Consider the following 25,941-nt stretch of genomic DNA (forward strand, 5'->3'; position numbering starts at 1 on the left):
TTTCATCAGTCTGCCTGTTCTGTTCCCCACTCTTTCTCTGGTGAATCCTCTCACTTTCCCGCAAATGTGGCCTATACCCCGGTTCTTGTATAAATAAATCAATCTTTTAAAAAAAATAAGTTTAACTTCTAGCTTCATGACAATGGTACCTTAAAGAATCAAGGTCCAGGGCCTCCTTGGTGGCACAGGGGTTAAAGACAGCATATCAAGCTATTGCCATCCACTGTAGCACAAGTTCAATCCAACGCCAGCCAGGAGCAACCCACATGGCGCAGCAGACCTCTCCTGTCTTGCCCGCTGCTCCCCTCAGCAGTGTCCTTCAGTAGATCCATCTGTTCCGCTCTCCACTTTGTCTTTGGTAATCTTCTCACCCCCATCACCTCTGGTTTGCACCCCAATTCTTCTATGCATAAATAAATAAATTTTGAAAAATAAAATCAAGGCCCATAAAAGGGCCTGAGTTAGTCCTGGGACTCCAGCAGAGAGTGAATTTGCACATGCCCTGTGCAAATGAGGCAGTGAGGCACTCCATTTAATAATTTCCACTGATTTGAAGTATTATTCCTCCCCATTTTAAAAGATGAGAAGTGACATACAGAGAAGATTGTTGGTTTATCCAGGTAAGAAGGGCTGAACTTTTAGTCGCTCCAGGTCTTCTGCCTGAGCCTCCCAGTCCGGTCCCTGTCCTTGTAAGTTAAGTTGTGTTTCTCCTCGACACGTAGGTCAGCCAGGGGGTCCTCTTTATTAAACCCTAAAGAATGCAACCAGCTCATGTGGAAAAATACAGCAGAGAATTTCTCAGAACCCTTGCTGAGAGACCTAGGATGCCCTTCTTGCCTCCTCAACCTGTCAGCTGTGGCCAGCCCTGGACAAGACTGGATGTGTGAAATGAGGCTGTTTGTCCCTGCTCCCTGCCTGGGGTATTCCCCCGCTGCTTCCCACCAGCCCGCACAGTGCCAGCAGACTGGCTGCTTGGGTTTCCTTTCTCTCGGCCACTGTCATTTCCATTTGCTGGGGCTCAGGCCTTTTTAACACAGAGTTGTTGTGTTTGGGCTCTAATTTGCCAGGCAGTGATAATTTCCAAGAAAAACCTATTCTTACTGAATTATTTTCAGAATGTTATACAAACATGTCTAAATTACGAGGCAGTCAATTCCTCTCTAAGATCTGGTTTTGAGTTCATGTTAATTCAAGCAGGGGAGAGAAAGGAAGAAACAAAAAACCCAAATGCTGAGTTGCCCTCTTTCATTTTTTGGGGAGTTTTTTTTTTTTTTTTTTTTAAGTCTACTCTCTCAATACTAAGGTTCTGACTCCCATTCAAAGCCCTGGTAGCCCTCATGGAATATGCAGGGAAGAGCCTCCCTCTCCATTCCCCTAGCACGAGGAAGGTTGAAACAGGTTGAAAGTCCAGCATTTCCTGTGGGCTAATGCGATGCTCTTGCTTGAAAAGGATCCAGCAGAACTTCTTTCAGTGAGTTCAGACATTAATCAAATCTGCCTTCTCTCAGGGAGTTTTAAAAAATAAGCAGCAATGATCATCAAAACTGCATGGTATTGGAACAAGAACAGACATACAGACCAATGGAATCGAATAGAAAATCCAGAAATAAACCCACAGATTTATGGTCAACTAATCTTTGACAAAGGAGCAAAGACTATGCATTGGAGCAAAGAAAGTTTGTTCAATAAATGGTGCTGGGAAAACTGGGTCGCTACATGCAAAAGAATGAAGCTTGACCACCACCTCACACCATACACAAAAATCAACTCAAAATGGATTAAAGAACTAGACATAAGACCTGAAACCATAAAATATATAGAAGGAAATATAGGCGAAACACTACGTGATTTGCACATCAAAGACATCTTTACAGACACATCACCCAAAGCAGTGATAGTGAAGGCAAAGATAAACAGCTGGGACTATATCAAATTAAAGAGCTTTTGCACAGCAAAAGAGACAATAACAAAAACAAAGAGAAACCCCACCAACTGGGAGAACATTTTTGCACCCAACACTAATGATAAAGGACTGATCACAAAAATCTGCAAAGAGCTGATGAGACTCAACAACAACAAAGAAAATAATCCAGTCAATAAATGGGCAGAAGAGCTTAAAAGAAACTTCTCTGAAGAGGAAATGCAAATGGCCAACAGGCATATGAAAAAATGTTCAACATCACTTGTCATCAGGGAAATGCAAATCAAAACTACCATGAGATACCATCTTACACCAGTGAGAATGGCACATATTAAAAAAACTAGCAACAACAAATGTTGGCGAGGGTGTGGAGAAAAAGGAACTCTTCTGCACTGTTGGTGGGAGTGCAAACTGGTCCAACCACTGTGGAAAGCTGTGTGGAGATTTCTGGACCTACTAAACATAGAGCTTCCATATGACCCAGCAATTCCACTCCTAGGTATTTACCCAAAGGACACAGAAACATCAATTCCAAAGAACACCTGCACCCCTATGTTTATAGCAGCACTGTTTACAATAGCTAAGCTTTGGAAACAATGCAAATGCCCAAAAATAGATGACTGGATCAAGAAGATGTGGTACATATATACCATGGAATATTACTCAGCATTCAAAAAAGATAAACACATGCAATTTGCTGCAACATGGATGGCGCTGGAAGGGATCATGCTCAGCGAAATAAGCCAAAAAGAAAAAGAAAAATACCGGATGGTCTCACTCATAGCAGGAATCTAGAAAACTTAAATAAGGGACCAGGAAAATGAATAACTATAAGAAAGTGAAAATCAAAATCAACAAAAAACTATGAACCAGAGACACTTTTAGGGGGGCGGGGGCGGGAGGGGAGGGATTGGGGTCAGAATGGGGGGCTGCAATTGTATGGGGAATATAACAATAAAATTTATAAAAAAAAAAAAAAAAGCAGCAATGATTATCTTTCTCCGTGTTCTCCAGCGCCAACGCCAAGAGATAGTTTAGCTCAGAATCAAGTTCTATTTGAACAGGGACAATACATTCTGATTTTGGAAGTGGACAACTGTTGTGTTTCCCTTTTCACATCTTCTAATGAAAATCCCCCTTTCTTATTTATTATTTTTATGGCACATTCTATCCCCAACTCCCTATCCGTTTTGGATCTCACGAGTCTGGGCAGCATAAATGTCTGGAGTCACTGAGGACTCTTGTCACAGCAACCAAAGGGACACTTGTCTGAGACCAAGCTCAGGCCAGGAGAGTAGGATTCAGGAGAGGAGTATGCAGGGACCTGCATCATCTGAGCTCTGACCCCCATCCACACCTGAGCCAAGTCTCCCTCTAACTCTGTAAATACAAGAACCATTCAGAGTAAGAATCTCGGGCCTCCCTGGTGGCGCAGCAGTTGAGTGCTGGGCTGTGAAGCTGACCGCAGCCTCTGCAGCACTGGTTCGATCCCCGGCCACTGGTGAGGGTCCCACATGGCGCACAGACCTCTCCTGCCGCCCGCGGCTCCCCTCAGCAGTGTACTTCGGGCCTTCTGCCTGTTCTGCTCCCCACTTGGCGCTGGTGAATTCTCTCACCGTCCCGCGCTTCTGACTGTACCCAACGCTTGTAATAAATAAATAAATAAATCCTTAAAAAAAAAAGGGTAAGACTCTCTTTCACCACATCCTCGCCAACATTCATTATTGCTTATTTTTTTGGTATGAACCATTCTTACTGGTGTAAGGTGGTATCTCAGTGTGATTTAAATTTGCATTTCCCTGATTATCAGGGATGTTGAACATTTTTTCATATGCCTATTGGCCATTTGCATTTCCTCTTTGGAGAAATGTCTTTTAACTTCTTCTGCCCATTTCTTGGCTGGATTGTTTATTTTGTTTTTGTTGAGTCCTGTGAGTTCTTTGTATATCTTTATGATCTACACTGCTGGTGGGACTGCAAATTGGTCCAATCACTATGGAAAGCTGTCTGGAGGTTCCTCAACCTACTAAAAATGGAGCTACCATACGACTCGGCAATTCCACTCCTAGGGATCTACCCAAAGGATGCAAAAACATTGGTTCAAAGGAACACCTGTACCCCTATGTTTATTGCAGCACTATTTACAATAGGCAAAACCTGGAAACAACCCAAATGCCCAGAAATAGACGACTGGATCAAGAAGATGTGGTATATATACACCATGGAATGTTATGCAGCAATCATAAAAGATAAAGTCATGCCATTCATCACCACGTGGATGGCACTAGAAGGAATTATGCTCAGTGAAATAAACAGAATGAAAAAGAAAAATACCAGATGGTTTCACTTATAGCAGGAATATAGGGGAACCCAATAAGACATCAGTGTGAAAAAATAGTAACCGTACAAAACACAACAAAGCAAAAACAGACAATTATAAATCAGAGACATCCTGAAGAGAAGGAGGCAGGAGAGGGATCAGAGGGAGGGAGGGAGGAGCATAGGGGACTGAGGTGATGGTGCACGGGTGCACTGGTGAAGGAAACTCTATAGGGACTGCACCTGAGGGGGTGGGGGGAAGCAAATATTGTTTAAAAATGAACAACGACGTAAAAAAAATTAAAAATTTAAAAAAGATGAAAAATAAAGTCAAGCCAGAAGAAGAAAAAAAAAGAGTAAGAATCTCAATGACTGCATTATTTCAAGTCTCAATGTGTTTATCTGAAGAATGGAAATCACAATATACTGAGCTCTTAAAGTTGTTCCACAGGCCTCCGGAATGCCAAACACCTTGTCCACAACATCCTTGTTCAAAATGCCATTACGTGCATCAGTGGCTGACTACACAGGACACAGAACTGGTGACAAGGAAGGGCTGAAATTCCTGAATGAAAACTTTTATTGCAATGGCACGAGTGGCTTCCACTGTGGGAAGATTCCAATAAAAATCCTCCCCCCCTGGCTCTGTCAGCTGTCCCGTCTCCATAATCATTCAACCTCCCATCACATTTCCCATTCCCTGGCCCAAACGAGCCCCTACACTCCCCCACTCACCCTCAGCATCACCCTTTAAGTCCCTGTAACAACAGTGTCTTCTTTTCACACAAGGCACACCAACAGCCCCACCCTATACTGCTGTGCTCCCCAACCTCACCCATCTGCAAAGACCCACCCCAGATCCACCTTTTCCAATAATCCTCCCTCAACCCTCTGTCTGCACACATTCATAAGCAAAGCTCCCTCAACTTTCCTTATGTCACTCAGTGCAGTTCCCAGGTGCCTCAGGGCCCATTGTGACCCCTTTGCCTCCCATTTGGTATATTCTTGTTGCTACTGAGTCATTAAACGCAGAGTGGCCTGCACACACAAGTACACACCTGTACACACAAGCACACACCTGCACACACACAGCACACACAGCCAGGGGAGATATAGCTTCTCTGAAGCTGAAACTTTGAACAATAAGAGACAGGAGCCAGTGAATAGCTTCTCCCTTGCTTCTCCTTTGCTCATCCTCCATGCATGAGACCCCGTAGTTTACAGGCCTCTAGACAGTCTACATGGCCCCTCATTAGTGACACTTGCCACCAAACAGTGTCTGGCTTAGTAAACACTAAACACCCCCTTGTGATTGTTTTCCTTTCCTTTCTCACATGCTCTTCTAGGCATTTCTTCTCCTGGGTTTTTACTTCCTGATAAAGATGTTGCAGCACATCAGCACATTCTCTCTCTCTCTCTCTCTCTCTCTCTCTCTCTCTCTCTCTCTCTCTCTCTCTCTCTCTCTCTCTCCCCTTCCTCCTCTCTTCTCTCCCTCAAGAGACTACTGTGAGAACATGACCCCCTGTACACCAGGAATAGAGCCCTCAGCAGACACCGGGTCTGCTGCACCTTGATTTCAGCTTCTTACACTCTCAACAGCAGGACCTGAAGCAGTTGCGGCAGTCATCCAGTCTATGGTCTATGGTCACCTGTAAGGGCAGCCTGAGCAGACTAAGGTAGAATCTCAGGAGGCCTGTGATGGTCCTAGCCAATGTCTGCTAGGAAAGAAGAGAATCTAGAACAGCACTCAGCATGAGTGCTGTTCATGGATCACTGTGGCTGGAAACATAGTGCCCATGGGTGGCCACATGTTAAATCACTGAGGTGATCATACTTGGGTTCGCCAGGCATGACACAGCCATGGAGATAGATGAATCAGCATTTACCAGGGGATATTTTAATAAAGACACTAGAGCATATATCTGTATTTGAGCAGACCATGCATTCCAGCTCTCTCTCAGGTCCGTATGTGGACACAGAACTGTGCACTTTGTCCCCACTTAGTTTTGTGTGGGAAAAAGAAGGTCAAGGATCTGGGAAGGCAGGGAAGAACCTCAAGAGAATAATACTAGTCATCCAGCTAATGAGGACAGCAGCATTTAATTGCAAATTAAACATTGTGACCATATTTTTAAGGTGATGAAATGGTTCCTCCTGCTAAGCCGTGTGCAAGAAGGACACTCTGTTGACCACAGCTGTTGTATGGTACCAGGAGAAGCTGTGACTTGTTGGAAAGTATGACCCAGGCAGAGAAAAACAAAACAGGAGATGGGCTGAGGAGAGAAGATGAGTAATTGCACCTGCCAGAAAATGAGGATAACGGTTAAGGATACCCACACGGAAGCTCTGAGTTCTGTGAAGAAAACACGAGTGCAAACACAAGGAATTATTTGTCCTCAATCTCCCCTAGAGAAGGTGGGGTTGATCTTTTGGGCCTGGTGGCTTGTATAGCAACCCAGCCAACACTATTAAAAGTGCCTGCTCACACTTGATGGTTAGCATAGGCATTTCACAACCCTGACCTACAGCCCATCCTGCAGATACAGGCAGCTCTAATTTTACAAAGTTCTATTTTTAAGACAACCAAATAGTTCCACATTGCCCCCACTGCAGCCCAGAGGAAGGAACTGGTTGCCTCACCAGTCTCTGGCACCAAAGGGTTTCACCGCGGATGTCTTCTTTCTGCTGTCATCCCTTCCTGATTAAGATTAATTGTTCCAGTTGAAGTGAGTCACTCAGAAAGGATGGGAAGGGTGGAGGGAAGAGGGAGCTTGCTTTTTTTTTTTTCCTACTTCAATGTTTGTTCTAAAAGATCCAGAAGAATACAGGAGTGAAGCAAAGGAATTTAAAGTGTGGAACATGCAATAAAGGACATCAAGTGAAAAAGCTATTATGGGTTCCATGTTTATCTTCAGCTCAGTAACTTTCAGAAGAGCAAGCACTTGGCTGTGAACTTGGAGGATGTGACTTCTCCCTGACAGTTGGAGCCTTGACCTGAACTCTCAAAAACCCAGCTGACCTCATTCATCCCCACCTACCTCAATAACACAACTTGACACCCTCCCCTCAAAAGACACACACATACTCCAGATGCATATATAAGAACTTAAAAGACCATTTTGGGGTGCCTACGACATATACAACCAAGAGGGAGACTGAGTAAGGCAAAGAAAACATACAATCATTAAATTCAACTCTGCACCAAAGAGAAAATGAATATTATTTGCAGAACAGCTTGGACTTCCTGGGCATTAGTGCAAAGGGTGGCTCTTTCAGAGTCTCTTTTCCAAAGCTCAGACTTGCGCATCTCTTCTGAGTATGTCCCTCTGGCTTTGAGTCCCAGCCCCCACTGCTTTGTTGGTAAAGGGGGCTGAGGTGAAACAGCTGAGGTGATCACTTCCCTCAGTCCAAACTGAAAACATCTATCATCTCTGCTTTTCTTCTCCATCCATTATCTTCACAGAAACAAGAAAGGTGTAGTAAGAAGGAATAGTCTTGCTGATTATATGTGTTCAATCAAGTTATCATGATGTGTTGAGAAGAGAACTAAGCATCCAGAACATGGTGCATTTGCCATCCATTGGCAAATAAGCAAGTGAGCCTACATATGAATTCTAGCCCATCAAACAGCCAGTTGTGTGATGTTAAATACTTTTTCCAGACCTCAGAGATTATTTAATCCAAGAGAGGAAACTAGCATATCTTCTAGTTCAGGTATTTCTCTCACTGACCCAGCTGCCTGAGACTTACCTATACAATTCCCAAAATTCCACTTGGAACCAGCCTTGTCCTGTCATCCACATCTTGAGCCAGATGAAGCTAGAACATTCACTCTGAATATGAGCCTACCCTATCTCAATTCTCTCTGCCCCAGTATTTCCTACCTCCATAATTGTTATTCTCACCCAACCCAGATTTGATGGCTGGGGGGCATGGGAAGAGTCTAACTATCATTGCTACGTAAATGGACAAGCTGCAGGTAATACTGGTCACTCGGAGGTTAAACCAAAGACTCAGAGCCCAGATAGCTGTGCTCGCCTACTGTCTCGTGATGCTCGCCATCCCAATTCATCATATCCCTTTTCCCTGGGTGTCAGGTGGCTTGAAAACTAAGAGTCGTTCTCTGGAAATCTTAGATTATCTCAAAGAAACCTCAGGAGTATTTTAGCCCCACTCCTCTCCTTTTTGGGATAAGAAAGCTGAGGCTCAGGCAGGTGAGAACAGCCTGCCAAAGCCCCAAAGACACCATCATCCAGCCACGTCTCCCCAAATCCTCCGGTGTCTCTTCTACCACCCCTGAGGATTCACTCAGTCCACAGGACCTTGGACTTTATTTGCAACTGGAACTCTGTTGGCAACAATTTTTTGCTAGTAATAAACCCAGGCTTCTATAAAATGGAAAATCTGGGAGTGCTTAAACAGGCAGGATGGCCCAGGGATCCAGAGAGGAATAAAGGGAATGCCAGGGAAGCCATCATGACCCAAGTGTTCCCTGACAAGGTCAGGGCATGCAAGGTATTTTTCTTTGTTTTGTTGCTTTTTTGTTGACCTTTCCTCTTCATTTGTGTCCCCACTTAGTTTTGTGTGGGAAAAAGAAGGTCAAGGATCTGGGAAGGCAGGGAAGATATTTTATTGGCCAGAAATTGGCAAGGTCTCATATTCCTGTTTCATCAGTATGCCTGACCTGTTGATTGGAGATGGGTCTTCACCTCCTGGCTCCTCTTGGATCCTATAAATTTACGCTTTTTAATTCTTACAGAGCAGTTTATGGGCTGTGAAGAGGGGAAGCTGGGGATCTATTGTCAGGGGCTGCACTGAGCAATGAACCATCTTTTTGGAGTTCTTTTTCTTCATTCCCTCTGTGAGTTGTAAATGATCATTTAGGTGCTGTGAGGAAGAAGGGAAAAGACTCTGGGGGGCAAAGCATGAAAGAGCAGACGGGTCTCAAGGAGCTCTTCAGGAAGGCTGAGACACTGGTCTGTCTCCAACCATGTGTTTATTTGGGGGACAAAAGAACATATAGCAGAATATCTTTAAACTTACTCTGAACTGTCCTGTCAAGTGGTGAAGAGGAATGTGTAACCCAATAATGGAGGCAGACCTGGTTAACATGATTGAGTTCACATTGTGAATGATGTGTGTTGAGGGAAATGTGATAGGATCTAAAGAATTGGAAGAGATAGAATTCTCTAACTCTCTAGAATGATTCCCTAGACTGTCAAAATCTACAAGCAACAACTTCACAGCAGCCAGACAGTAACTTAGAGACAACTGATAGAGACCAACCAAGAAGTGGGCAAACTGAAATTGAACATAAACTTGAGAAAAGTGTTATGTGCAGGCCAGTTAAGGGGCAGGGTGAGTGTCTAGAATCTTATTTATCAAGAGAAAATTTGAGAGAAAGGACTAGGAATTTTTCTAAGCATTCTTATCTTTTTAAAGCTATAGAATACAATCAAAAGGGGTAGTTATAACAATTGAAAAATCATCATTATTACCATCGTCATCATTATCCTGCCTCTTGCTGAACACATTTTAAAAACCAGGTATCTTTTGAGGGCTGTTCACATTTTATCACACTTCCTTTCTTCCAAGATAATGAGGTTATCTGCCTCTCACAAGTCTGGAGAATGAGGAGGGTCTCTCTCCCCATATCCTATATAAGGATGTCAAAGAGAGGAAACCTCTACCTCCCCCAAGGTCTAACTGCAGGCTAAACAAGCCCACCCTCATGGGATTTCAGGTCTAATTTTTCCTTCTTCCCATCAAATAAGTTAGTTAATGCTAATAAGTGGATGCTCCAAAGGAAGAAAGAAGGCAGAAGTGATTTTAAAAACAAATAGACACCTGGTACCACAATGAACTTAGGAAGAAACTAACTACAAGGGTTTGCTTCCTTACCATGCTCTTGCATTGCTTGATCATCATCTGTTTGGGGAAGATTTCTGGGAGAAGCCCCAGGCTGTTCACGGAATCCTCCACCTCTTCCCGCTTTCACATGGCCCAGACCCCTAAGGAAGGTATGGAATGGGAGAGGATGTGAATTCTCTTGGGTGGCAAAGTGGGAGGGAAGGCTGCCCTGGGTCAGCATCATCACAGCCCTGCCCACAGCAGTTGTCCACTTCCCCTAGCGGGGCACAGGAACCGTTCTCTTTACTCTCCCAGTTTCTGTTACTAAAGGTCCCTTGAGTTTTCCTGGTAAGTATCCCATACCAGAGGGGAGTGGTTATGTTTTAGGCCTGAGGAAGGTGAGGAAGGAAGAAAAATAAAATACTACCATAAAAGCAAACTGGAAAAACTAGAACTGGAAAAATCCTACTAGGGAAACACACAATATGCTTAAACCAATTTAGATTCTTCTGGGAAGAGGTGTGTGTAAGGGGGTGGATGGTGATGCTAATAAACAGCACATACTTGGAATCTCCAAAAGAGCAGGAAACCAGACTCCATCCCAGGGAAGAGGTGATGCATTTGGAGAAATAACACCCGGATTGTCTTGGCAGCTCTGCTGTATACACAGCAAAGTTTTGCACCAGCACCCATACGCTGTCAGATCAATTCGCAAATCCCTTGGATTATCAAGAATTTGATTTGTCTTTAGAGTGGACCAGCCTTATCTACCATAAACATTTCATTTAGGCATTGTGTTCTGGATTTGCTCCTGCTGAGACCCTAACTTCCATCCACTTTCCTTGAGTCCAAGTACAGTTAAGCTATGATTTCCAGTTGCTTAAAGCTGACGATGTCTTTTCATATATAGGTTTTGCTCTCCAATTCCTTCTCAGGTTAAAATACAAGTGCTCTGATGTTGTGGGCAGAATAGTGGCTCCCCAAAGATGTCCACATCTTAATCCCTGAAACCTATGAACATGGTACTTTAATTATCAAAAGGGACTTTGCTAATGTGATTCAGTGAAAGACCTTGAGATGGGAAGATTATCTTGGGTGATGCAGTTGGACACAATGAATCATAAGAGTCTCTAAACAATGGCAGAGAAAGGCAGAAGAGACACAGAAGGAGATGTGATGATGGAAACAGAAGCCAAGTTTCCCCTCCTAGGGGGACCTACTGTGTATTCCCTTACAAGGTCAAATCTCTTCAGGATAGCCTTCCTTTGTACGTACACTTGACCTTAATAGCAATCATTACCGCCACATCTGTAGATGAGTTTGCATGATTATCTGGCTGTATCCTTTACTAAACACATGAAGACAGGGATATGACAGGTTTTGCTTCCTTCTGAAGCCCCAGCCCACAGCAGGAACTCAGTAAATATTTGTTGAATAAATGAGCAAATGAAAGGGTGAATGGGGGCCTAAACCTCCCAGGGTTCTGAATATTCTTTAGTGTGGGTGGAAACACAGCGGGTTCCTGAGATATCCCACTGACTGGCTCTTTGCTTTTTGTTTTTCTATCTTGCTCCGACCAGGATATTTATCTTTACATATGGTTCTAATACATTCTGCTGAGAGAACAGCAGTATCTGTAATGCCGATCAATGGCTCAAGGAGTTTGCAGGATGGAAAATTTCCTTTTTCTATATTATGATTTGTATTCAGATTATTCTGATTTTAGCTCTTGACCCAATTGCCCCACGGGTTACAATAATCTCCGTTGTTAAATTGGAGCACCCCTATTGCTTTCCCAGCTTTGTAATACCCCAGGGGAATCCAATTTTCAAATCATCAGAACAAACATTATTGAAATTCACTTCAGCCTGAATGTTCTCCAGCATATATTTTTAAAGGAAGTGTGCTCAAGATTACAAAATATAAATGGCAGTTGTAAACTGAAAAGGTAGGTATACTCAACTCAGTTACTACACACCAACTATGTGTATAGCACAGAGAGGTCTTTTTTCCAGTACTTTTCTCTTTTTTTATTCATATATATAATACATATATATATATATATTATATGTATATACTGTATACACACACACACATCATTGTTCTTCCCCAACAATTAATCACTGTTGTCTGTAGAGGACAATTAGATCCTTCATGCATTTGACCCAATTCAACTTGCCTGGGAAGACACATGATAAGTGTTACCTATCTAACTATTGAAGTCATAAGATAATTGCTCACTCTCTGTTTACCTGTCATCACTGTTTTCTTGGTGCTTCTCATGCTGTCTAACTCATAGCAGTGCTGAGATGGAAATTGTATATAGGATGCCCCCATTGATACATATGAGCTCCCTTTGTGATGGATAGAGCCTAAGGTAGGAAGAGAAAGGTCTTAGGTTAAGAACTTCTATTGGAATGCCTGGTTTCTTAGAATAGGAGTGTTTATAACTGACTTGACCAATACTATCCAGGAGGTAAATGAAGCACCTTGAATTTATAAGTCGGTCACCTGGTTCCAAGTTCAGTGTCCTCTCCTTTCGATAGTCCCAGAAAAGACTTCTGGAGAATTTTGAGTAGTGGAGATGTGAAGTTAAACATTGCTTTGTACTTAAAGAGGCTTATATGAAAAGATTTCATATGTCAGGAAGTTTAACTCTCTTTGGGCAAAGAAAAGTCAGTCCAAAAGCTAGATGCACTGGGTTGACGTTGTCAAGCGGCAGGAAGAATGTCAATGGACAATGAATATGAATAAATGAGCAAAGTGGCCTGGAATCTTCTCCCTGCCCATAGCTCCATAAACCAGAGAGAACTCCAAAAATCAAGCATGCTGGACACACCTCTGACAAAGCACTCAGTTCAGCCCAGGGGATTTTATAGCCCTCAGGATGTTTAAAGAACCAAAAGACCTGGAGGAGATATATTTCTGGCCCATTAAAGAAAGTTTATTTTAAAATATTTAACATTTCTTTATTAAAGGGAAACAGGCAGGATATAAGCTCCATAAACTTTCTAAGGAGAGAACATTGTTGGCATTCCAAATGGAGATATTATTGCCTTGTGCAAGAACCAAGTCTTGCTGTTTCACTTTACAGGTGGCTGTGTACGGAATATTTTTCTTACAGGATAATAACACAGATGGAGAAGCTTTTCAAAATGAAAAGGATAGCTGGAGTTCTTTTGCTGCCCCATTACACCAATGAGGGAGGAAGTTTGAAGTTAATTCTCAGCTCAGAACTGCCCAAGACATATGCAGTGCATTTAATTTGTTCATGTGGGATGCCAGTTGGGGTTTCTTTGTGAGTCTTCCTTTCAGATTTACAGGGCTCAGAATACCCCTCCAATAGAATTTCTTAGCCTAAGACCTTTCTCCTCCTACTTTAGGCTCTATCCAGCACAAGGGAAGCTCACATGTATCAATGCAGGCATCCTATACACAATTTCCATCCAACACTCTGCAAACAGAGGGTCCAACACCCATCTTCCATCTATATCCCCAGAAACAAAAATCCTTGGCCATGCTTCCTGTCCACAAGTGCACACCCAGGTAGGGAAGTTAACACAGGGGCCTAGGGAAAAAGGCCTGTGCATACTTAGGAGATCAGCTTGAGGCCATTTGGGCAAGAGATTTCCAGGTGCCATGCACCCAGAAGGGCATGGGTTCCAGATGTGCACATCCCCAACTCCACAACTTCCTTTCCCTGCAGGGTAAGACATTGCTGGAAGAGAGCCAGAAAGGGGGCCTCTGCAGTGAAGGGCCCAGGAGAAGGGCCCTGGTTGCCTCCATTTAGGGTAGGTCAGATTTAGGTAAAATTGATTCAAACCCCTCCTCCTCCAAACCCAGTGCTCTCTATATAATAACATCTGGTATTTTCTCAGGGTATATTTATTTATGGTCCCTTCCTCTGGCTAGTCTCCAGCTGAGTATTACTTCTGTTTTGCCTCCTACTAACCCAAACTTAAAATGTCACCACAAATTTTTAGGAAAAAATATTCCCATACCAAACATCTTATTTTTAGTCAATTTTGCTGAAGACTTGGGTGTTGAATAACTCTTTTTATTTGTGCTTCCTCCTCCCTCCAAGAAGCAAAATTAATTTTATCACTATAATAAAAAGAGCTTCAAGGGTGTGTAATATGTAAGATTTTGTAATACACATGCCTATATACAAACACACTAGTAACTGAAGTTCAATGAAAAAATAACAAATACATGGAGCTCAGCTGGGGCACATTAATGGCAGAACCATTGCTTGAAAGTCTACAGGATACAGTGCACCCCAGGCTGCTAGCTATCTCCCTAAGCCCTGATTTTTTAGTTTCCCTTGGACTCCATGAGATCTGTTTCCAAAAAGTATCTACACCATCACCCAATGGCTATTTTTGTTTGAGCTAACTAGAATTTCCATTTCTTACCAAAAAATACTAAAATTAATTTTTCAGTATTTTTCAAATGGGGAAACTGGGATTTAGAGAAGTTGGGACTTACCCAAGAAAAGCATCTACCAAGCATTGGGCAACCAATAAAATTTAGCACACATAACTACAATTTATGTGTTTGTTCCCACTTACCTAAAACCATAGGTTCATTGGATACTATGATAGATAATGTTATGATTTAGCAAATATCTCTGGCCTCTCCTACCCACACTTGGGGAGGCATAGAACTCCCTGCTCCTACCTTCCATCCACCTTGCAAGAAGGGCATGTCCCAGTTAGCCAGTGGTCCTAGGAGCTGCTGCTGGAGGAGAAACAAACTCAACATACAGCTGACCCCAAGCCCAGCCAAACCCAGTTTAGATTTTCTGAACCGCAGTCAACTTACAGTCACATGAAAGAGAAGTAAATGCTTACCCTTGTATGCCACCAACCTCGGGGTGGTTGCCATACAGAACTTTTAAACAATAGCTCCTATACAGGCACGTAATCTGCCTTTCAAGATACCATAAGCAGCAGTTTCACCCAGTGTTTCTCCACTGAATGTGAGTCACCAAGAGCAATCTCCTTTAAGCATCACCTTCAACCTGAAAGCCAGTGTCACCTATTGACTCCACTTCTGGAACCAATATTTTTATTATCAACTTCAGTCACTATCCTACCACAATAAACTATCCAAAAATCTCGGAGGCAGACAACAAAGTTGTATTTCTTACTTCCCTGTGTGTTAGCTGCAGCTCTCTTCATTGGTCTTCTTTACTCCAAGATCAAGTCTGAAGGAGAAGCCCCTCCCTGAACATACCATTCTTGCAAAAGAAGTAAAATATCAACAGAGACTGATGATTCCTTTTAAGGCATCTTCTCAGAGTGTATAAAATTTCTGCCTGCATTTCTTTTGGCAACTGCTAGTCACGTGACCAGAGTTGATGTGTGGGGTGGGTAAGTGTGATCCCCTCAAATAGGTCGAAAGTAATTAATTGGGACAATAATACCACAATACTCAATGAATGCCAACCTCTCATCATCATCCTTTAAGAAAGTTCAAAATATCACCTATTAACATTCACCTTTGTAAAAACTGTAACAATTCATGGAAGCAACCATGAGCTCCTAGGGATATTAGGAGAGAGTTATATAAGAAGAGCGGGAGAAAGATCAGAAACTGATTTTTGCACATCTTATAAGACACATAGACAAGGAAAACTCCAGAATAGATAGTTGAATTTATAAGCCTAAAATATGCCTAGGGCCTTCCCTGGTGGCGCAGCAGCTGAGCACTGGGCTGCAAAGCTGCCCGCAGCCTCTGCAGCGCCAGTTCGATCCTCGGCCGCCGGCGAGGGTTCCACATGGCGCGACAGACCTCTCCTGCCATGCCCGCTGCTCCCTCATCAGTCTGCCTGTTCTGTTCCCTGCTCTGTCTCTGGTGAATTCTCTCACCCTCCTGCACTTCTGACTGTACCCAGTGCTTGTATAAATAAATAAATAAATCTTTAAAAATATAAAATAAAATATGCCCAGGGTAGAGATATAAATTTGGTGGTCATCAGCACAACAATGAAGTTTAAATCTTAGACTGTGTGCTACCTAAGGAGAGAATGGAAAAGAGGAGGTAGTGGGGGGCTGTTTTCCATAGCTTATCTTGGTTTCTAACTTGCCTGGAGTGAGAACCTCAGTTGTTTCCTTGGACAGACCCACTGATATCTCTTGAATGGTCTCCTGAGAGGTCAGCCTAGAGTAACCACAGGTTTCACTGGAATAGTAGTTTATACGTAGTCTCAAAACACTGATTCCATCCTCCTTGTGCCCTTGAACTTAGTATAGGGCTGGCTACATTCTCAGAAGGATCTTCAAAGGACATCCCCTTAACCCCTGAATCCCTGCTGCTTGTGCCATCTCAACCACATGTCTGCCACTCCCTTCCCTCATCCTCCACCATTTATCATATTGGTAAAATATCAAACTTGGATAGAGTGGACAATAAAGACCAGGCAGAATGATAGATGCTATCTCATTCCCTCTTTACCACAAGCCAGGGAGGGAGGCATCGACCAAATGTATCGATGTCATGTCTGAAACTCAGGTAGCTTACGTGATGAGTTTATAGTCACAGCTAAGAAGGAGCTGGGCTTTTGCATGTTATCTCGGAGTGGAGATTCTGTGTTCCATGTGAGCCTCAAACCCAAGGAATCCTTGGGACTGAGACTTCTGGAAGGAAATGCTCTTGTTTTGCAAATAAAAAGACACCCATACACTATAGCTAGATTAGATGATACATATATGCATAAAGATATTTGGTATTAAAAATGCCCAAAAATAGGGCCTCCCCGGTGGCGCAACGGTTGAGCGCTGGGTTGCGAAGCTGCCCGCGGCCTCTGCGGCGCCGGTTCGATCCCCGGCTGCTCCCCGGCCACCGGAGGAGGGTCCCACATGGCGTGCAGACCTCTCCTGCCGCCCGCTGCTCCCCTCAGCAGTGTACTTCGGTCCTTCTGCCTGCTCTGCTCCCCGCTCTGGCTCTGGTGAATTCTCTCACACTCCCGCACTTCTGACTGTACCCAGTGCATGTATAAACAAAAACAAACAAACAAACCAGCAAACAAATAAATAAAGCATGCCTCTATAAAAAAAAATTAAAAAAAAATGCCCAAAACTAGATGACTGGATCAAGAAGATGTGGTACATATATACCATGGAATATTACTCAGCATTCAAAAAAGATAAACACATGCAATTTGCAGCAACATGGACGGCGCTGGAAGGGATCATGCTCAGCGAAATAAGCCAGAAAGAAAAAGAAAAATATTGGATGGTCTCACTCATAGCAGGAATCTAGAAAATTTAAATAAGGGACCAGGAAAAAGAATAACTATAAGAAAGTGAAAATCAAAATCAACAAAAAACTATGAACCAGAGACACTTTTTGGGGCTGGGGGGCGGGAGGGGAGGGATTGGGGTCAGAATGGGGGGTTGCAATTGTATGGGGAATATAAAAATAAAATTTATTATTTAAAAAAAAGATATTTGGTATTAAAAAAAACTACATAATTCACTACCTCCTTAAATTGATGAATAGCATGATTTAATCAATCCTTCATACATTTATCTTAACCTACTCTGTGCTTACCATTGTGTCAATAACAGTGTTTTAAGCTTATTTCTAAGTAGTTTCCATCCTGCTAAATTCTTAAGAGTTTATCACTGAATTGAAAGCAGGACAAGGAAGTTCCGTGCAGTCACATACGAAAACATGTATATCTGAAACAAGGAAAGATCATATTAAAAGGAGTAAAATAATTCCTTCTAAATGTTGAAAGCTTTCTAATTTGTAAGGTGTTTTACCATGCTTTATTTCATTTGATTCTAAAGATCCTGTAGAGACTGAGACTTGGAAAATCTCGCCACATTGTTGAGAATTACATAACAGTATGTACTAAAGCTGGGGAATCAAAGCGGGCAGGATCCAACCCTCTGTTCTCTCTCGTCTTGCGGTGCTGACTCATCCAAAAGTCTCTCCTATTTTCAAGGCCTGTGGGGAAGGAGCCCTCATGCCCCCCATCACCCAGGACCCCAGCTCCTTCGGAGAAATTGAGTCTTGGCATTCAATTTTGCTAATCTGGGCTGTTGGGTTTGGCTGGGTGATGCCTGAGGGAGGGGGTGGCAGGCAAGAGAATGTGCCTGCTTTGCAGCTCTTGCCAGCCCCAGAGAGCTAGCATATTTTAAAAGAATGCTGGGTTCTCAGAAACACTATTGATAATGAGGTTGCTCATTTTTAAAATGCTGTAACCAAATATTCTAGGAAAACAGACCTGGTTCCAGGAGCGCAGCTGTGGTGTTGGGTTTAAGGTCTGAGGTAGTTAAGATGAGCTTTCCGCTGGCCTGCCCACCTGCTGCTGCACTGAGAAGAGTCTGAACAGTCAGGCCTTTGTCCTCCTGCAGAAATCTCAGGGCTCCTTGGAGCCTAAAGTTGGCACACACTGAGCAGACATTTCCCCTCCTAGGACCCTGGTGAGAATGAAGTCCTAGCACGCCTATGTGTGTGTGTGTGCTGGCATGTGTGTGCTCACCTGTGTGCACGTGCATACCTGTGTGTGTGCATGTGTGTGTTTTGACTCAGAGGAAACCAGCACAGGGATTACATGGGATCCCCTCTAGCCTCAGACTTGGAAAACAATGTGCATGTGTTTGGATGAAAGAGGAAACTCTAAGGCCAATAGCAAACAGGGCGGCACAAAGCACTTCTCCAGCTTTGGCGAGAAGGCAACTTTCTGGGAGGCAGTGAGTTACTGTGTGGGTCCCCCTGGGCAGAGTAAGGGGCTCAGCACATAAGAACCAAAGACACTGAAGACCATGGGCAAGTCCCTGGCTCTGCCTAGCCTGCCAGAGTTCAGGGCTGAGTGGGGTGACAATAGGTCATCTGAGCCAACCCTCTGCCTCTTGCACCACATTCTTTCCATCATGCCTCTCACCCCTTCTCTATTTTCTTAATATTGAGTGAGTCTGGAAATGAATGTTTACTGCATTTATTTCTGTGCCAGGTGCTTCACCTAATTTATGATGGGAACAACAGAGGATGACAGTAGCTAACATTCATGCACAGCCTGCGAGGTACGCAGATGGGCACTTATTAACATATTAATTCTCACAGGTCCCCGAGCGGTAGGCATGGCAGGTATCCTCACGCTGCAGATGAGGAGACAGAAGCTCAGAGAAGAACTAGAAAAAGAGGAGCTGGGGTTCCACCCTTTGTAGCTCCAACTCCAGTGGCCTACTCTTAGTCCCAAAGCTAAGCCTCCAGGCTGGATCCAAACCACTTTCTCCATCCTCAGATGGACATGTGGCTTCTCCCTGGAGTTGTGATGGAAATTATTTCTTCTCTGCTTCCTCCATCTAATGTCCCTTCCCAGAGGCAAAGTCAAAGATGACCTTAGGGGTTCTTAAGGCCCCTGAAGATTGCCCTCTAGTAGTATTGCATTGCCAAGGGAATTAAAAGCTTGCCCATCCTAACACGTTCACCAGCTGTAATGAACCAAGTGGCTTCTTATGGTGATAACATTGGCTATAGTTCTAAAAATTAAAATATGTCATACCAATAGTTCTATTTGAGTTGGGTTCTGCCTTTAATCAAGCCTTATTATTCTACAGAATCTAGTTTAATAAGTCATTTTCTTCAAGAGCTATGGATGTTAACTGGTAAACCATAGACCCAGTGCTTGAAGGATTAGACTGGAGTTTCAGAAGAAAAAATCTTTCTGAAATGCAAACTTGATTGCTAGTTTACAATGGCAACATTTTTGTTTGTTTTTATCCATTAAAGCCTTAGTTCACATTCACCATCTCATCAGCCTTGCTACTCCCCACACCTCTGCCCTGGAGAATCCAGGCACAGAATCCAGGCACACTCTATGAACACTCCCTCAGACCTCTCAGCCTGTCCTCTGTACCTGGCTAATGCCTGCTCACTCCTTGCCTGCAGGATCCCTTCCCCATTGAGTGCCCTGGAGGTCAGGGGTACTTCCTGCAGGCTCCCACTATTTCACATCGCACAGAGCACCTGTACTCTAAAGGACAGGTAGTAACATTAACACACTCATCACTTTAGTGTTATTGTCAGTTCCTCCATGACACTGAATTCCTGGAGGAAAATACTATATTCCTCCTCCTCCATATCCGTGCTTGCTGACACCATTGCGGGCACAAGGCAGATGCTCAAAAAATACTTAGTGAATGAATGATTCACAATTATGAATCCATTGCTAGACTGTTCTAGGGCTCTTTAAAGGGCTAAGAAATATGCACCAGGCACCCTCAAATACAATGTTCACAATGAGACACAAGGAGGGCGCTTAAGCCTGCTAGCTTAAGCCTGTTCCTTGCTTTTAGTTTAGCTTTTCATATAGTGGACAGGTTTCTGTTGGGATGATGAGAGTAGCACAATATAATAATGGTCCAGACCATAAAACACAGAATTGATTTTAACCATTTAGAAACAGAGGTTGAGAGCAACTTCCCTGCATCCCAGGGTGCATCCTTTCAGGGACATGGATTACAGACAGCACATCCAGTCGTTAGAGAAATTGGCTATGTCTGTATCTCCTTATATAGGTAGGTATAGGGAGGTAGGACAGGTCATCAAGACATACACATGAATAATTTGTTAGATATAATAATCTAGAGGAAAGTCTTTCACCTATTGAACATTAACAACAGTGACAATAATTACCAAACTCATGAATCACAGCCATGTATATATATAATTCCTGATCATTATAATCACATTTATTGGAGTTGAGTTCTCACCACCTAATACTCCTTCTAGGGCATAGATTTAGATCTTGTTAACTTATGGAGACCCTGTTGGTCTATTTAATAATTTTGTTCATTGATTCCCCACTGGCTAATTTCTATTTTTACTCTTTCATGTATAAAGTTAGTGTAACATCCATGGAAGAGGAACCAAGACAGGAGGACTGACTCCAGATAGAAGAGGGACAGAAAGCTGTCACAACATTCTCTTTTTAGAAACAGGAAATTAAAAGTAATAAGAGTGGGGGGAGCAAATATTGTTTCAAAATGAACAATGACATAAAAAATAAAAAAATTAAAAATTAAAGTAACAAGAGATTGTGTGTGTGTTTCTGTGAGAGACAGAAACAGAGAGAGAAAGAGCGAGAGGAAGAGCGAGCAAGAGAGAGAGAGAGAGAGAGACTGAGACTGTAGGAGAAAGAAGCAAATTCAAGAATTTAAGACCAGGAAGCCCAGAGGCCCCTCCCTCTGCCTCTGGGCTTGGCAAGTCTCTGAAATACTGCTGGCATTCACTTCTTATACTCTGAACCTTGTGACCTTGGCTTGTACTCAGGTCTAAACTGCACCTATGGCATCCAAGTTGCTAATTTGGTGTTAGGGAGGGTGGGGGAGCAGGTAGAAATTAAGGAATGGGAAGGGGAAAAATACCCAAAACTGCAAAAGTTAAATTTCCTGCCAGGTGGCTTCCAAATCATCCAGCAGCTTTATTCAAGGCTTTGAAGTCTTGAGCCAACAGTTCCAGATCTGTAATATTTACCCTGCAGTCTCCAAAAACAAAAGTTGACTGTGTTCCTTGAAGTCAATCTCACCAGCATTTCAGGATGACAGATGGGAGAGGTTGGAAAAGAGTTATTGGATGACCTGGAACTCCTCAACATCTCAGTAAGGTTTGTTATGCTTCTCTCTCTCTCTCTCTCTCTCTCTCTCTCTCTCTCTCTCTCTCTCTCTCTCTCTCTCTCTCTCTCTCTCTCTCCTTTCGCTTCTTCCCTCCCTCTCCCTCTCTCTCTCTTTCAATGTAGCTCTTTCAATAACCGTCTCTCATATTTAAAGATATTTTTCCTATTTATATCCTTTTAACCTTGCTAAACTCCCACCATCAATTCCTGCCCCCAACAAATCATCTGTTGCATTAGTCATGAGGTATATCAAGAAATCACCCTGAAACAGCAATAGCTAAAAGAAACTCTGAATCCTTTTAGTCCAGCAATTTAACCTGTCCATTGTACCCATGAATTAATCAAAATAACAACCACAATCATAATGGTGGAGTTAATTCTGCATGTGAGGCAGAATAGCTAGCTATGGACAAACATTTGGAGAGCAGAAATGGGTGATGGGTGATATAAAATTCTGAAGCTAAAACGAACTCAGGAGAAAAAGACTATTCCAAGTCAGCCTTAACAATGCTTGTCACTTACATTTATCTCTACCACCCACCCTTTGTTATTTCATATCCTACTCATCTTTTAAGCTTCTTTAGATGTAATCACCATCACAGTCATTCAGTGAATATGGATTGAGACTCTACCATATGTCAGGCACCATTCTAGACATAAATTCAACAAAGTCCTTGCCCTATTGCAGCTCATATTCTAGTGGAAGAGCTAGGCAATTAATTAGTAAATTAATTAATGTATAAAATAATCACATCAGATGGTGATTCATGCTGTGGATAAAAATGAAGCAGGATTAACAGGATAGAGAAAAGGGGGAGTAGAGGTGTTATTTGTTGTGTGGCAAGACACTTGAAAGAGATGAAGGATCAAAGAAGAGGCTGTACAGGAGTAGAACATTCTAGCAGAAGAAACAGCCAGAGAAAAGGCCCTGTGGTAGGGAAATAAACAGCTACTAAACAGATCTCTTGGGTCACGGGGCCATGAGGGAGAGAAGTAGGAAATTATCTGGAGAAAGAACAAGAAGCTGGGTCACAAAGGGCTTGGGGGGGGCGGGGCCTTGGCTTCAATTCCAGATGAGATCGGAACTATTTTTGAGTTTTGAGTTTTAAGTGACATGACCAGACTCCTTTACAACTTTGAGTTGCAGGGTTGAGACTAGACTATTTCAGGGGAAGGGCTGAAGAGCAAATTAAGTGTCTCTTTCCATCCATCCAGGAAATAGATACTAAGGACTTGGCCCAGGATGATGGTGATAGAGACTGAATACTGCATGATGGAAGATAGCATCAACCAACACAATCGTTGATGGATTAGATGTGAAGAATAAGAGAAAGTGAGATGTCAAGGATGATGACTCAGTTTTTGGCTTGAAAAACTGGAGAAAAGGACTCATTCTTTCTCTGTGCTCCCATGTATTTTTGTTATTATCAATATTATAAAATTCTAATAACAATTGCACATGTGTGTATTTCTTCCACTAGATGCACTTTTAATTTTCATGTCATAACTTGCTGAAACTCCAAATGAACGTTATGAACTCTGGCCAATGACACATGCACCAATTATGGACATAAGCACAAATTCATACCAATATTCCCATTCAATTTCAAAAGGCTTATTTATCCCCAGAAGTTCACTCATGTGTCTCCTGAGTGGTTCATGGATCCAAGATTTAAAATCAATTTTTTAAATAAATTGTCATGGAATACCTGGGGCTCTGAAGACATGGTGACTATATCCTACAATTCTTTCCCATGGAGATGCCAGCCTGCTGTGGGAAATAGATGAGCTGTTGGTAAACAAACGAGTAAATAATTATAACTTGTGAAAGGAGCTATGGAGAAAAAAAACAAAGCAGGGTGACATCATCTACTATTATGGGGTTTAGTGTAACAGGGCTAGGAAATAGAAGTTATCCAGGTATTATAAAAAGAGGGGATTTAACACAAGGAGTTGGTTGTATACATGATAGAAAGAAGAGAAGGCAATGAGAGCAGTCAGAGATTAGCAACATAAGAATTCACTTCCTTATTACAGCTTTATTCACAAAAGCCAAGACTTGGAAACAACCTAAACGTCCATGGAGAGACGAATGAATAGAGAAGATGTGGTGCATACACACAGGGGATATTATTCAACTCAGTGGAAAAAGACATGAAATTCTACCATTTAAAACCACATGGATGGATCTAGAGGGTATTATACTTAGTGAACTGAGTCAGATGGAGAGAGACAAACACTGTATGATTTCACTCATATGCAGTACATAAAGAAACAAAAAAAGAAAGAATGAAAGAAATAATACAAAAATAAATTTTAGACTATAAGACCAAATTAGTGGTTACTAGAAGGAAAGAGGAAAAGAGTAGGTTCATTGGGTAAAAGGGAGTCAATTATATGGCAAAGGATGGAATCAGACTTCTAGTGATTGATTTAATGTAACTGACACACCTGCTGATTTATAGTGGTGCATACCTGAAACAAATATAATGCAGCATTTCCTTAATAAATATTTTTTTTAAAAAAGAGCCTACCTCTGACTCCCAGGGTTGAGGGGGCCATGGGAAGCAGTCATTCCACTAAAGCCTAGAAGTTGGGACACTCTGGAAGCTGGGATCACATAAAGGGTGCTGCTCCACAAAAGTTGGAGATTAGCAACGTAAGAATCCACTTCTTTCTAATGGCCTTATTCACAATAGGCCCACTGGAAGTGAAGGCCAACCTACTGAGGATGCCAATGAGACACAGCATGAGAGAGAAAAACACCCTGGTTTCCCCTCTTCTCCTACCTCTTCTCTTCTCCTAGTGCCTTCCATTGGCTGAATCTGCTAGGGAAGTTCCTGTGATTCAGGACAGAAGATGAACAGATATAGATAGGATCATGGAACAAGCAGGTGAGAGAGTGACACATTACGGGACTTTCTGAAAAAAGAGTGGTCAAGTAGGGCACTCTGAGATCTGAAATTTAAGTTGAAACCAGCTAAATCAAAGAGAACCATCAAGGGAAAATTCCCAGCAGAGAAAATTGCAATGGAAAGTTCCTGAGGTGTTAAAGAGCTGCACCACTTTGGGGGTGGCAGGGCCTTACCTAAGACCAATCTGGCTGTTCACAACCATCGCATTCTTCAGGCGATAATCAGAGTAGGAGGTTACCACATGGCTCTTCCACAACCATGTGCCAAGTGGCATAAGCAGACTTCAGCCAATTCCTCCAGATGCCCAAACATTTATTTGAGAACACAGAGAGAGAGAGCCATATAATCTGCTCTGGCCTTCAGGGCACCCCACAAGTACCTTGCCGGAAATATGGACCCTGAGGTAGAGGCAACAATATACTGACAGCAAGACTTGGGTTGGGCTTTTCCATTAAGTGGAGACATTAGAGGTCAAATGGAGTTGCCAACCAAGAGGCCCCTCAGAAAGGGCTGGGTTGCTGGCTTTTCCTGGTTCTTAGCTTTTCTTCATGTAAAGGCAGAGTTGTTATACCACCTTCAGCTCATCAAAGGTCTTGACCACTCCATTCATCATTGAGAAATTACTTTAAACTTACTATTGTTTGTATTAATTAATAAACCTCCTAGCCCAGATTTAGAAATTGATATTTGAAGCACTTGCTGAAGGCATTTCTGGAGTGACGATTTTTTATTGGGGTGATTTAAATATTACCTAACTGGCCCCTAGAATATAGATGGAAGCCAATCAACACAGTTAGTTATGAAAAGTTAAACACAGTTAACATGAACATGATGTTGCGGAAGAGTAATAAGATGGATGCAGCAGAGGGCACAGAAGCTGCCCATTGTGGCTAGAGCTCTGCTAACAAACAAGAGAGGAGATTGAGATGTGGCTACAAAGGTGGGCAGGGTTCAACCTCCTAGGACATCTTAAAAAAAAAATTGCACTTAATTCCAACTGATGGAAAAGCTTTAAACGGGGAGGTAACTGAACCTGACTGGGTTTTGAGAGTTTCTGTTGACTTCTTTGTGAACAATGGATTATAGAGGAGACAGAGTAGAACCAGGATTTTCAAGGAGTTCAGAGAGGGAATGGCATCAACCCAGCTTAATGGTAGTGCAGATGGAGAGAAGTGAGCTATAGGTTAGAGAAAGAAACACAGGAATGATGACTATATAAGAGTTTGGAGGGCTGGATGGATGGAAAGAGAGTTAGGATGATGAGTTGGTGTTTAGCTAACGCCCTGATTAGAGAATGGTATATA

The sequence above is a fragment of the Talpa europaea genome, assembly GCF_964194135.1.
Source record: "Talpa europaea genome assembly, chromosome: 1".
In the NCBI taxonomy this organism is placed as follows: Eukaryota; Metazoa; Chordata; class Mammalia; order Eulipotyphla; family Talpidae; genus Talpa; species Talpa europaea.